This window comes from Impatiens glandulifera, chromosome 3 (genome assembly GCF_907164915.1).
Source record: "Impatiens glandulifera chromosome 3, dImpGla2.1, whole genome shotgun sequence".
Taxonomy (NCBI): domain Eukaryota; kingdom Viridiplantae; phylum Streptophyta; class Magnoliopsida; order Ericales; family Balsaminaceae; genus Impatiens; species Impatiens glandulifera.
Window position 1 is genome coordinate 39,952,776 of NC_061864.1, and position 17,540 is coordinate 39,970,315.

Below are 17,540 nucleotides of genomic sequence, written 5' to 3' on the forward strand. Positions count from 1 at the left end.
AGCGGTTAAAAGAACTAAGTCCTCTAATGAGGAAGAAGAGACTCAAATAGGATCTTTAAGACTGATCAATATTGTGAAGGCTAGTATTGCGGAGCCGATCAAGGGAACAAAGAGGGGCTTGATGTTCGTGGATGCCTTGATCGGGGGAAGGCCCAACAAATGACTAGTGGATACTGGATCCAAGGGCGGAGCCACGCTTGGGCTAGGGTGAGCTCTAGCCCCACCTAAATTTAAAAACTTCTTGGGCCAAGGTGGTCTCCAGTCCCACCTAAATTTTAAAAAATGGGGTAAATTAAGTGAATAAACCAGACAAATGAGTTAGCCCCAGGTAATTTTTCATCCTAGCTCCGCCCCTGACTAGAGCTACTCATAACTTCATGCATGAAGGAGTGGCCAAGGCGTTGGGTCTTCGCGTCTACCCAACAAGAGGGACGATAAAATCTGTGAGTACAACAACTAAGCTGGTAATCGAGGTGGCTAAGAAAGTGCACACCAGGATCAGAGACTAGAATGGGACAGTCTCATTTACATTAGTCCCTACGGATGACTACTATGTAGTGTTGGGACTATTATGGTTCGATCAGGTACGCGCTTGCATAATTCCTCATTCTAATTCCTTGATTATTTTGGATCACGGAATGACTAATGTGATACCAACAAGAATAGAATCAGAGGGTATGTGCATGTTCTCGACAATGTGTTTCAGCCGAGGTCGCAAACATGGTAAAGAGACATTTTCCACTTTTTTCAAGATGGATGATGGGGATGGGTCTAAGTGAAAAGAAGAAGTACCCGAGGAAGTCCAGATAGCGTGTGTCGAAGCCTTCGAGGGGCTCAAGGTCAAAGACACCACACAACCATCAACTCCACTAAGTATGACCATATGTTACGATGGTTAAAATCAGTCCACCTTCACTCTCGCCAAATCCTTGGGAGAGGAAACAACTCTTTCTCAGACATTTTTGGATGAAGACACTAAGAAGATGAAGAAATGGGTATATCTGAAGAGGAGTGCAATCAGGTTAAGGAGGGGGACCAAGGAAATGGGATATTACTCATGCATCAACGTAAGTCTCTATAATATTTTCTAAAGTGGCTTGTGCGTAGATACGAGGGACAATTTAAAATTAAACTGTGGGGAAAAAGGTCTACCTAGTGTCGAGAATTAATGGGTAAGAGAGGATCTCTTCTGGTAATTCATGTAGAGGATTGAAGAATACCGATCCAAGGTCGAGCCAAGGACGACCACGACTTAAGTGGAGGAGAATTTCACGGACCATTAGTGTCACGACCCAATCTAGGGGATATCGGGGCTAATCAAAGTCTTGGCCTCATAGTACGCTAATCTTCTTAGCCCAAGGGGAGGCCTAGTCACCTAAATAGGCCCAATAAATCTTCTAATTAAGGAAGAGATTAGAAGATATTCTAACTAAGGAAGAGATTAATAGATATATTCTAATTAAGGAAGAGATTATAAAATATATTCTAATTAAGGAAGATATTAAAATATATATTCTATTTTAAGTAGTGATATTCTAATTAAGGAAGAAATATCCTAAATTATTGTTGTTGGGTCAAATTATCTTGACTAACGATATTTTGATGATGAACTTGTGTAAACCTTAAATAAGAATGAAACTAAGTCGTCTAATTGTTTTTGTGCAGGTGCATCAAAAAATTATAACTTAGACTTAGTTTGAAATAGGATAATTAGACGTGTTGCAAGTTAGACGTATAGTTTAACAGATACGTAGTTAGACGTGCATTCTAACAGATACGTAGTTAGACGTGCAATTTAACAAATACGTAGTTAGACGTGCAGTCTAATAGATACGTAGTTAGACGTGTAGTCTAACAGACACGTAGTTAGAAGTACAGTCTAACAGATACATAGTTTGACATGTAGTTTAACAGATACGTAGTTAGATGTGTAGTCTAACAGATACGTAATTAGACGTGTAGTCTAATAGATACGTAATTAGACGTGCAATCTAACAAATACGTAGTCAGACGTGCATTATAACAGAGTCTGATTTTGTACATCATCTTCAAGAGAGAGATAGAATCAAGAACATTGTCTAGCTGAGTGATATTCTTAAATATATTATAAGTTGAATAGAGTCTGTTTTGTTCAACAGTTAGCTAGCTAGTAAACTGTATTTGATTCAAAGAAGTATAGTGAATCCTTTCGATGGTTGGAAGAATGGGTTACGTAGGAGAGTTTACTCCGAATATCCATAAACAACCTGCAGTGTCATTTACATTCTTTTTTCTCTTTTCGAACTAGTTCTTAGCTTCAAACCTGAGCAAACGTTTCTACAATGAATCGCTTCAAGAGTTTGCAAAGGTTTGTGAAGAATAGAAAGTGATATTAATCTCTAATAGGATTTCTATCAAATCGTTTTTCAGAAGTTGTCATCAATAGTTAGAACCCGTCTCTATTGATTACACTAATCCTTTCAATTGATATCAGAGTCATGTTTCTATTCTAAAGCATCATGAACATAAATCATGTCTATCATCAACGAGATCCCTATGCTTTCGAAAGAAAACTATGATTATTGGATGATGAGAATACAAGCTCACTTGGATGCTCTTGATTGTGATATGTGGAGTGACATTACCGATGGTCCCATAAAGATTGCAAAGCCAAGTTGTGACTGCACAACTGAAGATAAGATGACTAACAACTTGGACAACGTTGTAAAAGATATCTTACATTAGTCAATCAACATGAATATATTCTGCGAGATCAAGTCATGTTCCTCTACTAAAGATATGTGGGAAAAACTGATTCATATTTATGGTCGTAACGTTCAAACTAAAAAGATTCAGAAAGATCAGAAGGTTCTTATATGTGCTGAAAACAAATCCAAATGGGCCGATAACGACTCAGAGGATTCACCCAGTGAAAATGAAATAGAAGTCGTCACATGTTTGATGACAGATGATCAATCCAAGGTAAATGATCTTCCCTCATAAGAATTTACCAACGCAGAGTTAACTGTTGCACTCAATGACATGTCTATTGAGTACAAGAAGTTATCAAATTATTTTAATGAATTGAAAGCGAAATATGAGACCGATATCTCTTGTTCATCTCAAATATCTGAACCAAACGTCTCTAAAATTAAAATGGTTGAGCTCTCATCTGAGAATGAGATTCTCAAAGAACAAATTCAAACTCTTTCTTTTGAAAACAAAAGGTTAAACTATATTATTAGCGCTTGGACAAGGTCTGGAGAAGCTGGAAAATATCAGATTAGTCTGTTGAAACCTACTAGATCCAATCCGATTTATGATGTGATAGTAATGAACCAGACCGATCCTGTAAAAAGTTAAACTCAGCAATTGACAAGTTTACGCTAATAAGCTTTGTCAAAGGGAGTCTAAATAACACTGAAACTGATCCAATCCATGAGGAGTTAGCTTTAAAAGATGAAATAACTTATGTTCTGCCGATTGTTAGTTGGCTAAAAATTAAGTTAGATGCAGCTAACAAGTTTGGCAATCTAAAACTTGACAAGAAGTAAGAATTCTTAAAAGAAAATCATCCTCTAAAGCTAAGGGATCAATGGCTAGCAGAAAGACGTCTGTTAAGTCTAAACTATGCGCATTAATCACAAAACAAAATGGGAAATCCATAAAAATAACTCAAAAAATGGATTTCTAAGGGACTGATTGACCGATGACCCAAGTGAACATGGGTACCAAACGATTGTAAATATTGTTTTGTGTAGGAACATTCTATTGATTGCTTGGAGGATTCTGTTTGGTATCTAGACAGCGGTTGTTCCAGATACATGATAGGAAACATACGGCTTCTAACTGATATAACAGATTTCTCAGGTCCTAAGATTACCTTTGGTGACAACTAAAAGGGTAAGACTATGGGTTATTGTAAGATTATCCATGGTAATCTAACCATTAACGGTGTTTTACTTGTTGATAATCTGTATTATAAACTGATTAGTATTAGTCAATTATGTGACAATGGTTTATCTGTTGATTTTCAAACTCATGCATGCCTAGTGAAGGATCAACAGGGTAATACTCTGTTGACCGGAAGCAGGGTAGGAAATTCTTATAAACTGAACTAGCAAAATAAGACATCTCACCCTATGTGCATGATTGCCAAGAATAACCAGAAATGGTTATGTCATAAAAGGTTAAACCATTTAAATTTCAAAACCATCAACAACATTTGCTCGCATAATTTAGTGTTTGGTTTACCTAAATTATAGTTTTCAAAGGACAAGGTTTGTCCTACTTGTCAGTTAGGCAAACAGGGCAAATCATCGTTCAAAAGTAAAGGGAAATCTCAATACAGTCGCTACTTAGAACTGTTACACATGGATCTGTTTGGTCCAATTCCTATAAAGAACTTAGGAGGAATGAGATTTACCTTAATAGTTATTGATGATTTTTCACGATTTACATGGGTAGCATTCTTGCAATCTAAAGATAAAACTGCTGAAAATTTGATTAACATCTTTAGAAGAATTCAGAACCAAAAATCCTTGAGTATTGCTTGTATTATAAGTGATCAGGGAACTGAGTTCACCAACAAACGCCTATTTTCCTATCTCGAGGAGTCTCGTATTAGACATGAGTTTTCTAGTGCTAGAACTCCACAATAGAATGACATTGATGAGAGAAGAGTAAGGACACTTAAAGAAGCAACGAGATCTATGTTTTCTGAATTAAGTTTTGCTTAGAGGTTCTAGGTAGAAGCCATAAACACAACTTGCTACACACAAAATTGGTCGATAATCAACAACCGTTTTGATAAAATACCCTATGAACTATTTTACGGGAGAATTCCTATAGTGTCTTTTTTTGGGAAAACGGTTTAACACAATTTCATTAAAAAACCCAAAAGTGGAAGGGGTCAATAACAAAACTAGACAAACTCTAGTTTTGATTGTAAGATGACAAACAAAAGATCCAAAAGTTTCTGAATGGTGGCAGTCAAATCACATTACAAAACACAGATTAAATGAATAAAGACTATAATCTAGATATCACAACCTATGTTGTCTACATATCCGCCTTTTGACCATATTGCCTTCTTCCACGTCTCAATCTTCTCACGTTCTTCATGAAGGGAGATTGAATTGAAGCAGATGATGATGTCTATCTGCTCTTATTGTTTAATGTTTCTCTATATGAACTCGTACTAACATAGTAAAATGTATTTTTTTTCAGGATTTTAAGGTTTTTGTCACTTCTTTTCTCTACTTCATTTTTCCGTGTTTAAGGATCAACAACCTTAGTTTCCTTCTCCTCTATTGTATATTTTCTTTCATTTTCTGCATCTTCCTTTTACTTAAATTTAGGTTTATCTTCTTCAGAATCCCCTATTTTATCAATTTCCTTTCATTTCTTACTTCCCTCTTCTTGAGTTTGATTTCTTTTTGTTCCTTCATCCGAATTCTGAACATCTTTCCCCTTGGCATTACTTTCTTTTGCTGTATGTTTTCCATAACTGTTTCATTTGTACTAGAAACCTTTTGTTGCTTGGCTTCTCCATTTTGCATTTGTTGTTCCTTGTTTTCTTTCGAGTTGGTCATTAATTTAGGGCATCTCATTATAGAATGTTTAAAGGTATTGCAATTCACGAATCTGTATGGTCGCCATTCATAATGTATGCCCATCTTGGTAGCATTTCCCTTTCGATCCACCACTATAATTTTGTTGGGGAGAACACTTCTGGGTTGAACTTCAACACTCATCCTAGCATATGTGAAATTTTTGTTTTCCTTAGTGATTTTGTCCATGTATAGCGGGTTTTCTAGAAGGCTAGCAAAATGGCTTAAGGCTTCCGCGTTGTACATGTGGGGAGGGATATTTCCAACTTGAACCAGATTTGCACTATTTCTTTTGGAATACTGTCATAACTCGTACCGTCTTTCCATTTTTCGATCTTCATGCATTCTTTCCCCACGTGTGTATGTCCCAACTCTTAAATTTTCTCAAGATTAACCTCTTGATTGAATTTCAGGAAATACATGCCGTGGCACTTAGAGGTGACCTTCATTAGACCTTCTTTTCCCCATTGCTTCATGAGTTCTTCCTTGGTGGCATCAAAAGTGGCAGATTCTTTCCCTATTCCTATAGTGTCTTACTTTAAAGTATTTGGGTGTAAATATTTTATCCATAACAATGGAAAGGATTATCTGACTGCTTTTGATGCTAAAGCAGATGCTGGAATCTTGTTGGGATATTCCTCGGTAAGCAAGACTTACAGAGTATATAACAATAGAACACAAACTGTTGAGGAATCCTTACATGTTGTTTGTGTTGAGTTTGTTGAAAGTAATCTCATTGATCACATCGACCTTGCTAGCAGATTAGAAGCGACAAGTCTTGACTCGACAATAATCATCCACCAGAATTAATAATCCGTAATCCTAACTCTCCTCGTAGGACAAGACATCAATTAATGGATGAAATATCCAACTCTGCTTTTATTTCTCAAATTGAACCCAAGAAAATTGGTGAAGCAGTGCTTGATCCAGATTGGATCAATGCTATAAAGGAGGAGTTAAACTAATTTTTGAGAAATAAAGTGTGGCATCTAACTCCAAGAACGACTAATCAATCGGTCATTAGAACTAGATGGGCATTTAGAAACAAGCTTAGTGAAGATAGCTTAGTTATAAGGAACAAAGCTCGATTAGTTGCTCAAGGATACAGATAGGAGGAAGGCATCGACTTTGATGAGTCATTCGCCCCTACAGCTAGACTTGAGGAAATTAGAATCTTCCTAGCTTATGCATCATTTAAGAATTTTAAAATATTTAAAATGGACTTAAAAAGTGCATTTTTAAATAGTAAACTAAATGAAGATGTTTATGTTGAACAACCCCCTGGTTTCTAAATTTTACTTTACTAAATCATGTTTTTAAACTTGACAAAGCTTTATATGGTTTAAAACAAGCTCTAAGAACTTGGTATGATACTTTGACCAAATTTTTGTTTGATCATGATTTCGTTATTGGAACTGTTGATAAAACATTGTTTAGATTTACTAAATATTCTCACAGACTACTTGTTCAAGTATATGTTGATGACATTATATTTGGATCAACTAACCCCAAATTGTGTGAGAAATTTTCCAAGCTAATGCAGGATAGGTTTGAAATTAGCATGATGGGAGAATTAACATTTTCCTCGGTCTTCAAGTCCGTCAGCAATAGAAAGGGACATTCATCAATCAATTTAAATACACCAAAGAACTGCAGAAGAAGTTCAGGATGGAGAGCTATTTTTCTGCAGCTACTCCAATGAGCTCCTCTAGAAAGCTTGACAAAGATGATAGTGGACAGGGTGTAGACATCACTGCATATAGAGGTTTTATCGGATCATTGCTTTATCTCACTGCCAATTGGCCAGATATTCAATTTTTTGTTGGTTTCTTTGGAAGATTCCAGGCTAATCTGAAACTCTCTCACTTTACTAATGCTAAAAGTATTCTAAAATATTTGAAGGGAACTCAGAACGTGGGACTGTGATATCCGAAGGATTTTAGTTTCAATTAAACTAGTTTTTTAGATGCAAACTATGCAAGGTGAAAATTAGATAGGAAAAGAACTAGTGGAACCTATCAGTTCCTTAGAGATCGTCTAATCTCATGGTTCAACAAGAAGCAGACGTCCCTTGCTACGTCTACAGCTAAGGCAGAAGAATCTCCAATTTTCTGTGAAAACACAAGTGCTATAGCAATCACCTACAACCCAGTTTTGTACTCTCGGACAAAACACATTGAAATCTGACATTATTTCATTCGAGAGCATGTCAGTCAGAAGCATATTCGCCTTGAATATGTCCCAACAAATCAACAAACAACAAACATCATCACGAAGCCTCTACCCGAGACTAAGTTTTCTCTCTTTAGACATCTTAGGACTTTTTGATCTTGACTAATTTTCTTATATGCATATACTGAGGGGGAACATGTTGTTTAAATATAACTGGAGAAACAAGTAGACAAAGGTTTCAATACGTCCAATGGATTAGTAGCCTAAGAAGCACATCTACTTAGACGAGAGTTTTCTCAAGCAGTCTATACCTTCTTTTGGATACTTGTCGTGGTTTATAACATGCACGTTTATACGTCGATGTCTAATAGACGTTTAGAAGCTTATAAGATAAGAGCAATTGGAAGGTCACGTCTAACTATACACAAGTCTAGCACATATTGTATATGCGTAATTAGACGTTAAAAGTCTAATAAACTTTTGATTGTCTATAAGACAAGCGTGATTAGACGTTGACGTCTAATAGACACAGATTCAATTTAGAGGTAAAGAATGCGGAAAGTAATTTAGACGTATAACTACTTATGTCATTGGACAATTCATTTTCTAGCTACTGGGACAGCTGTCCACTACCACCGTATTTGTCCATGTACTTTTCCCGACAAAATTAAATCAGTCTCCTCTCAAATGGATTGAAGACATGTGTCTTTCAATATTTAAAGAGTGACTAAAATTTCTAATGACTTTTCACTACATGTCTAACATTAATAGCACTCTTTCATGATTAATCTTAAATGACAGTTGCATCTCTTGGGAATAGATTTCTTAAATTTTTGACGGTTCATATAATCATCAATTTAATGATCACACGTCAACTCCTCTGTATTTAAGAAACGGTCATACTTTAAAGCTTGAGTATTTTCTTCCTGAATCCCCGATTCTCTCTCTAAGAAATCCCTCTTGTAGCTCTTAAATCCCTAAACTTCTTCCATCATCTTATTGAAATGTTTTATCTAACTGCAAAATCTCTTCAAATAGATTTTAAATTTTCTCCTCCCTTATGATTCCATAAATGGTATCAATGTTTCAATCTCTAGAAACTTCTAGGCTAAAAAAGTTTTTGCGTATCCACTTCATTTTTCACGAACATGCAGTTTGTAAATTCTTTGAAACTGTAAGATTTTAACATAACAAGTACATTTTTGCGATTATTCTTAGCAAAACTATTTGTTTCTCAGAGGAAACATTCGCCATGTTTTTTAGGCTTCCAACTGAAGGGATCTATGAGTTGCCTCCTTCCACGATGAAATCTTGTCCGAGATGAAACTCGTTTTCTCAACTCAATCGTTTGAAGGGCATTTCATTCCAATCGCCTCTCGCAGAAAGAGTTCCTATCTGAAAGTTGAGTTTTCCCTACTCAACGACATCATTTCAAAATCCATTCTTTCTAAGGATTCTTCCTACATCTACTACAACAAAGTGTTTGAAATAATTGTGGTTGTTGGGTCAAATTATTTTGACTAAGTATTGATATAGTTTGACTATTGGGATTTTGATGATGAAATGACTTATGAGTTTTGATGCAGGTGTATCGAAATCATATTTCATGAGACTTGGTTCTAATAAGGCTCATTAGACCGATTTGGCATTAGATGCACAGAGTTAGACGTGTAGTCTAAATAGAGGAATTAGACGTGCAGTCTAACTCGTGGAGTTAGACGTGTAGTCTAATAGATTTCGTAATTATGCTCTTATACGGGGATGTTTGATTTCATTAGACGAGGTCGTCCAACTGAAATACGTCTAATGTTATGCTTAAAGCTAGCACCCTCTTACCCACGTGCTATAGATGTACTCTACTCCTGCTCCACTCTCTAGTGAAGATTAGTACGATAGCTATATGCAACCATCCAACTAATGCCACATAAGAGAATTTCTCTCATATTACTTGTTTTGCAGGTATATCTCTGATGGAATATTCGGCGCACTACCAGTTGGTGTACGACCACGATCCTTATGCTCAAAACCTGCTGTGTACTATGGAGGCTTTCTAATGGAAGAGTTCCACGTATAATTCTAAATATTTGACCGTTAGTCTCTGCCCAGTATTTATTAAATCTCAAGGACAACGGACGAAGTACCATTCGATCAACTAAGAAATACTATCTGAGAAGAACTACTGAGAAATCAATCCTTTGAATATTCAAGCCGTAAGCTGCTTTCCTGATTGTACTGTATGTGAATCAAGAGAGAGCTAGAATCAAAAACACCGTTAGCTAAGAGATATTCTTCATCTGTTAAATTGAACAGATTGTGTTCTGTTCAATAGTGAGCTAAGTGTGTGCAAACTGTATTTAATTCGAATCATATTATAGTGAATCCTTCCGGTGGTTGGAAGAAGGGGTGACGTAGGAGAGTTTGCTTCGAACATCCATAAACAAACTGCTGTGTATTTTCATTCCTATCATCTTCTCATTCTTCATCTTGAGCTTTAAACCTAAGTAAACAATTCCTCTTTGATTCTGTTTCAATTGTTTACAAGGGTTTGTGTAGAATAGAAAGTGAATTAAATCCCTAGCAAGATTTCTTTCAAACCGTTTTTCATAAGCCTTCATCAATAGCCAGACCCCCGTCTCTATTGATAAATCCCATCCTATCAATTGGTATCAAAGCAAGGTTTCTATTCTCAAGCTTTTCCTGAAAAATGTCGACTATAACCAAAGATGCCAGTGCTACAACCATTCCAACTTTCTCTCGAGAAAACTACATTGTATGGTAGAAAAGAGTTCGTGCTCATCTTTCTCCTCTTCATGACGACATGTGGAGTGTCGTCACAAAAGGTCCTATCAAGATCGATAAGGAGAAAGCTGAATGGACCGCTGAAGAAAAGAGGCAGAACAACCTCAACAACATGGCTCTCGATGTTCTGTACAGATCTCTCGATGATAGCATGTTCAACTACATTATCGAATGTGATACTGTCAAAGAGGTCTGGGATAGACTCACCCAACTGTGTGAGGGCAACGAGCAAACCAAGGAAAATAAGATTATGGTTGCCACTCAACAGTTTGATAACTTCAAGATGCGTCCTGGTGAAACAATGAACGACTTCGACACCATATTCAACAAGTTTGTCTCCTCCTTATCCATTCTAGACAAGACCTATAGCAATAGGTAGCTTTCTATCAAGGTCATACGTGCTCTTCCAAGGGAATGGGACATAAATACGATGGCAATGAGAAAATTCAAAGATCTTAATAAGATCTTTCTCTTTGATCTCTCCGCTGATCTCAAGGCCTATGAGTTCGAGCTGAACTGTAGGATGGAAGAAGATCAACCCTGATTCGTTATCATTGTCAAGACGTTGGTGACTGCTGAAGATCTACCAACCGCTCCGGATGTGAATATGGTGGCTCAGCAGCTGAGCAGCGACGCCATGTCTCTCTTTGTGAAGAAGTTTGGCGACTTCATGAAGAAGAGAAACTCTAACTCAAACTCTTTAAATTCTATGGACAATAAAAAATCTAAAGCTAATGTTACGTGTTTTAACTGTGGTATTAAATTCATTATGCATCGGAATGCCGGAAGTCAAAACGTGAAGATACCAAGGATGATGGAAAAGAGCTGAAGGCTCTTATGGCAGGTGACGGGAAGAACAAACGAAACAACCGTGATTCCTACTTCTCATCTAGTGGAAGTGATGAAGAAGAGGTGGCATGCTTCATTGCAAGAGAAGATGAAGAAAGGACTCAGGAGACTGAGGTATTTGACTTCTCTTCCGAATGGTTTTCAAGGGAACAACTGGTAGCTGTACTAGATGACATGGTCATCGAGTACAGAAAGCTAGAAAAATCTCTAAATGAAACTAAATCTTCACCAGATGTAAACAAACTGATTCTATTTCAAACTGAAGAGTCAAACGTTTTCGAAAAGAAGGTTGAAGAGATCTCATCTGAGAATGAGATACTCAAAGAATAGATTCAAACCCTTTCATCTGAAAAAAAAGAGGTTAAATTATGTTGTCTGTGCATGGAAAAGGTCCGGAGAAGCTGTCAAATATCAGATCAGCAAGTTAAAACCTGTTGGATCTAGATTCGGATTGGGATTTGATAGCAATGATCCTAACCCGTCCTACAAAAAGTCAAACTCAGCAACTGACAAGCTTAAGCCAATAAGTTTTGTCAAGCGGAGTATAACTGACATTGAATCTAATCCTATTCATGAAGAAGTAGCTTTCAAAAATGAAATAATTTATGTTCCGCCGACTGGGAGCTGGCTTAAGAATAAGCTAGAAGCAGCTAGCAAGTCTGGCAATCTAAAAACCTGACTCTAAGTTAAGTAGTTTTAAAAGAAAGTGTTCTTCAAAAGCTAAGGGACCAGTGACTAGCAGGAAGTCATCTGCTAAGTCAAAATCTTATACATTAATCACAACACAAAATGGGAAATCCATCATAATAACTCAAATATAGATTCCTAAGGGACTAATTGATTGATCGAGGACCCAATTGAATATGGGTACCAAAATGTGTAAATAGTTTCATTTGTAGGTGATGCAGGAAGATTGCAAGAAGGAAGCAAGAAGAATACTCTTTTGAGTACACAACCTAGAAGATCAACAATGGCCTTTTCCATTCTAGTAGATTAAATATTTTTGTTTGTTAAAAATATTTTTTTGGTCTTTGGACCAAAAAAACTGTTTCTTTTGATTTTCTGTCCCTATACAAAATGAGAGGGCAAATTACTTTGGAAGTAAAGATACTCTCTAGACGAATATCCTTAATCGATCTATTAGATAGGTGTGTCTAAAAGAAACATTCTGTACTTAGACGTATTTTTGCCCACAATCTATACATCTAAGTCTATATGTTGAGGTTTAAAACCTATGCGGTTAGATGTACACGTCTAATAGACGTTAGACGTTGTTACGTCATGAGAAAGAGGATGCTCACGTCTAACCAAACACACGTCTAACACGTGGTGTTCATGCGTAAATAGACGTACACGTCTAATAGACATTAGACGTATTCTTTACAACACGGAATTAGACGTATGCGCCTAATGGACCCATCCGTCTAATAGACGATTAGGTATATGGATTTGTGTAGTAAGAAAAACGTCTAACTACGTGCCGATTAGACTGATCAAGGACAGTTGCCCCACGTGAAGAGCTAACTGTTTTTCCCGCTTAAATATTAAACAGTCATCTCTTAACAACATGAAGACACGTGTCTTTCAAGTTTGAAGAAAATGACATATATACCCTCTTTTTTAATGATGACTCTTTGGAAAGGACGTCTAACATTAATTGATGGGCCATACCCCTAAGAAAAGTGACGGTTATTCTGTATATCTTTTCTCTGTCTATATAAGGATATCCTTGCATGAGTTTGAAAGCTTTTCATCTCTCGAGATTCTTAAGAACCCTAGTTTTCTTTGCATCTTTCTCTCTAAATCTCTCTAAATCTTGTGTTAGTTCATATTCTTCTAAAAATGGTGAACAAAAGAATCACTCTGGGTCATTGTATATTGCAAGTGGATTTTCCATCGGTCTACACTTTCAATCAGCCGGAAGTGGTGGATATGTTCAGAACCTTAGAGTATTCTAGGTTAAGAAAGTATCTTGAAGGACCATTTATATTCTACGAAAAAGAAGTTCGCGAGTTCTTCAAATCTGCAACAATGGTAGGAGACTCTATCATAGCAACCGTTAACAGCGTGGAAATATCTTTCGACGAAACTGTATATGCGGAGTTCTTTGAACTTCCAACAGAGGGGTATACGTTCGACATGCTTCAATCATTAGATATAATGCAAGAGATGAAGAAGGCTTTTTCTGCCGATGGCTCGATGATTCATGTAAATGGAAGTAAGAAGGTTCTCAAACCTCACTTTATTTTGCTAAACGATGTGATAGCAAAAGCACTCCAAGGGAAGGTTGGTTCCTTAAATCTCTATAGTCAAGATCGTTTTGACTATATGTGCGTCATCTCAAAGGGAATCCAGGTAAACTGGGCTTCAACTCTTTTTCAGAACCTTAGCTTTTCTATCAACTAGATGAACAAGGAAATCATAACGTTCGCGGCTCAACTAAGTCGATTGTTTGAGCATTTGGGTGTTCCGATGGATGAACCTGAGCAGATCAATTCTCCCAGGGTAATCTCTGCCTTTACAGTCTCGAGCACCCTGATGAGAATGAAAAATAATATGGAATCTGCCTCAGGTGCCTCTAGTCATCAGACATGTGGTAGGCCTGCTACTCGATCTAGACAGCCGTCTGCTTCCATTATGTCAATGGGGCGAAGAGATCAAAGACCGTTAATGAATCAGAGGCTAGTTCCTCCAGTTTGAAAAACTCTACAAAGAAGAATTCTGAATCAGTCGATTCAACAATCAGGCAAGGTCCAGGTGTACTTGCTTCTACTCCAATATCCTCTATGTCTTCTCCAGCGACCATCCTGAGAAAGCCATCGAGATCCTGTGTCTCGAAAGAAAAGAAGTCTAAGGTGCCCCACGCGTCTAAATCAATGAAGGTAACTTATTCTAGACCATTGTCCGATGTGCCTAAGTTTGATGTTCCTATGATTGAACAAGTTGAATCTATTTTTACTCCGGAAAAGGAATCTGCTGAAGGGCCTGCTGCTGAGTTAGCTGGTCCAAATATTGAAAATGTTAACAGGACTGAGTCTCACGTTATTCAACCTGATCAAGTAGCCGCAGGTGCTACAGAGATTAACCAACCAGAACAAGGTGTTGCCCTTACCCTTGTTGCTAGAAAATCTGTTGAAAAGAAGTCCTTTGTTTCTATCAGAGAATATCCTTCGCTAAATCCCATTTCTAAGGATTCCTTAGTAACCGGGAAGGTCACTCGTGTAGAGCTCCCTTCTGAATTGTGCAAGAAACCTCAATCAACGTACGAATTGATGCGTTCCGCAAGGCTGTCGGGTGGAATTGTATTTAGTGAACCTAGACCTGCTCCAAGACGCGTCGAGGTTGCTGGAAAAGGTAAGAATATTGCAACTGCTTTTAATGAAGATGTATCGGAGGCAATAAGCATTGTTGACCTTGTGTTAGATGGAAATTTTTGAATCCTGGATCCTGGAAAGACTGTCTGTCAAGTATAATGAAGCATTAACAAATTCTGAAATAATTTGTGAATGGAAGAAGCGTGTAGCCAATGAGAAGAAGGCTCTCAAGTGGGGTAAAACTTCAGATGTGCCTGAAGCTCTGAAGAGAAAGGATCTTGTTGAAACGTGTTTGAGAGGAAGAGCATTATTCCCCATTCTTGAAGCCAGAAAGGTAAACTTTAATCCCGTTGAGAAAGACTCTGAAGTGAAAGCGAAAGTTTTGAAATGATTAGACGACATCATGGATAATTACGTCTCGGTTGTTACCCGATACATTCATGGCGCTAACTGCTCTGGAGCAAATCCCTTTGATGATGATGAACCGATGGATATATTTAATGATAACGATGATACAGATAAGCTAGATGCTGCTCTCTTTATTGAATTTGGGAATCTTTCTACTGAAGAAAGACATCTTTTGGATCAACCTGTTCACGAGAATCCTCACTTAAAGAAGAGGAAGTGATTGTTCAAGAGCCTGAACAAGCTCTTCCAACGTATGAAGAAGAAGTTATTGAAGAAGATGTTGTTGAGGAGTCTGCTCAAGCTCCTAATGATGAAGATGTTGTGATATCCCCTGTTGTAAGAACAGAAGAAGTCCAAGAGAAGGAGGCTGAAGTAACTCATCCAGAAATTATCAGATCTGAGGGGGAACCGTCCAAAGACAAAGATGCTGAAGAAGAGAGTTCCTCATATGAGGAGGAAGATAATCAATATTCTAGTCATGTCAGGCCTCTTCCATTCCCTAAGAGCATTACGGAAAGTGTTCATGAAAATGTCAACAATCCTCTTCACTACAAGGGAGATCTATTTGAAAGATTTCAGAGAGCTGAAAAGGAATTGGTAGAAGAAGAGAAGAATGAAGTTGGTAATGTATCTGAGAAGGATCAACCGGAGCAATCCATGCAGATTCATACCCACTTTGAACCTATTAAGAGTATGACAGAAGAATCTCAAGAGAATTCATCTAATGAAGAATCCTCTACTGACGGTATCAAACTTCTAAAGTCTATGACTTCTGTGCTTTCATCTCTTCAGAAGAAGAACGTGGTTTCTATGGGATCAAATATGATAAAGGCTTTGAACACCTAGAAAGAAGAGAGAAAGGAATTTGCTGATTTTGTCAAAGTTATTAATGAATTGGACAATACTCTGAAGAAGATCACGTATGAGACTCACATCTCAAATTCAAACTTCTCCAAATTTGAAAATAAGCTCTACAGTCGTCAATCTGAAATGATGGACCTTGAAGGACACATCAATGATGATCTTCATAGAGAAGCTATGGAGGAACTCAGTTTGATGAAAAACCAGATGGTTGGAATTTAAGGATGTTTAAGAAGAACAGATGGTGAACGACTGTAATTTGCTGACTCTATTGCAAGAAAATTTCAAGCAAAAGAGAATGCGGAAGCTGATGCTGAAAGAGATCAACCTCGTATTACCCAAGGTGAGTCAAGTAGAAGAAGTGACGGTGTATCAACCGACACTACATCTTGACGAGCGCCGAGCAACGATGAAAATCCAAGGCCAACTCAAAGAGGCGGAGGTCGAAGCGGTGGTGATCGTGGAGGCCGAAGCAGTGGTGGTGGTTGTGGTAAGCAATCTGGTTTTGATCAAAGAGGTCATTCTAGTGGCGGTGATCTCGGTGGGAGATCAAGTGGAAGCGGTCGTGGTGCTCGCATTCTTCCTCCTTTTCAAAATTTGTTAAGTGGTCAAGATATGAGCCCAGCCGATCCTCGAGTAAAAAGGGAAGAACAATAATTTATTTTCTCCTACTCTGTTTAAGTTTCTCAAACAATGTTTCTTTGATTATGTTCTAAATATTGGTTTTGGAAGTTTGTGAAGTTTTCTGTAAGTGAACAGAAGTTTATTTATGTGATGAATGCGTATTTTGCTATATATATGCAGAATTTCTATTTCATCATCAAAAAGGGGGAAATTGTTGGGTCAAATTATTTTGACTAAGTGTTGAAATAGTTTGACTATTGGGATTTTGATGATGAAATGACTTATGAGTTTTGATGCAGGTGTATCGAAAATATATTTCATGAGACATGGATTTAATCAGGTTCATTAGACCGATTTGGCATTAGATGCACAGAGTTAGACGTGTAGTCTAACTAGAGGAATTAGACGTGCAGTCTAACTCGTGGAGTTAGACGTGCAGTCAAATAGATTCCGTAATTAGACGTGCAGTCTAACTCGTGGAGTTAGGTGTGCAGTCTAATGGAATCCGTAATTAGACGTGCAGTCTAATGGAATCCGTAATTATACGTGCAGTGTAACTCGTGGAGTTAGACGTGCAGTCTAACTCGTGGAGTTAGACGTGCAGTCTAATAGAATCCGTAATTAGACGTGCAGTCTAACTCGTTGAGTTAGACGTGCAGTTTAATGGAATCCATAATTAGACGTACAGTCTAACTCGTGGAGTTAGACATGCAGTCTAATGGATTCCATAATTAGACGTGCAGTCTAACTCGTGGAGTTGGATGTGCAGTCTAATGAATTTCGTAATTAGACGTGCAGTCTAACTCATGGAGTTAGACGTGCAATCTAATGGAATCCGTAATTAGACGTGCAGTCTAACTCGTGGAGAAAGACATGCAGTCTAATAGAACTCGTAATTAGACGTGCAGTCTAATGGAACTCG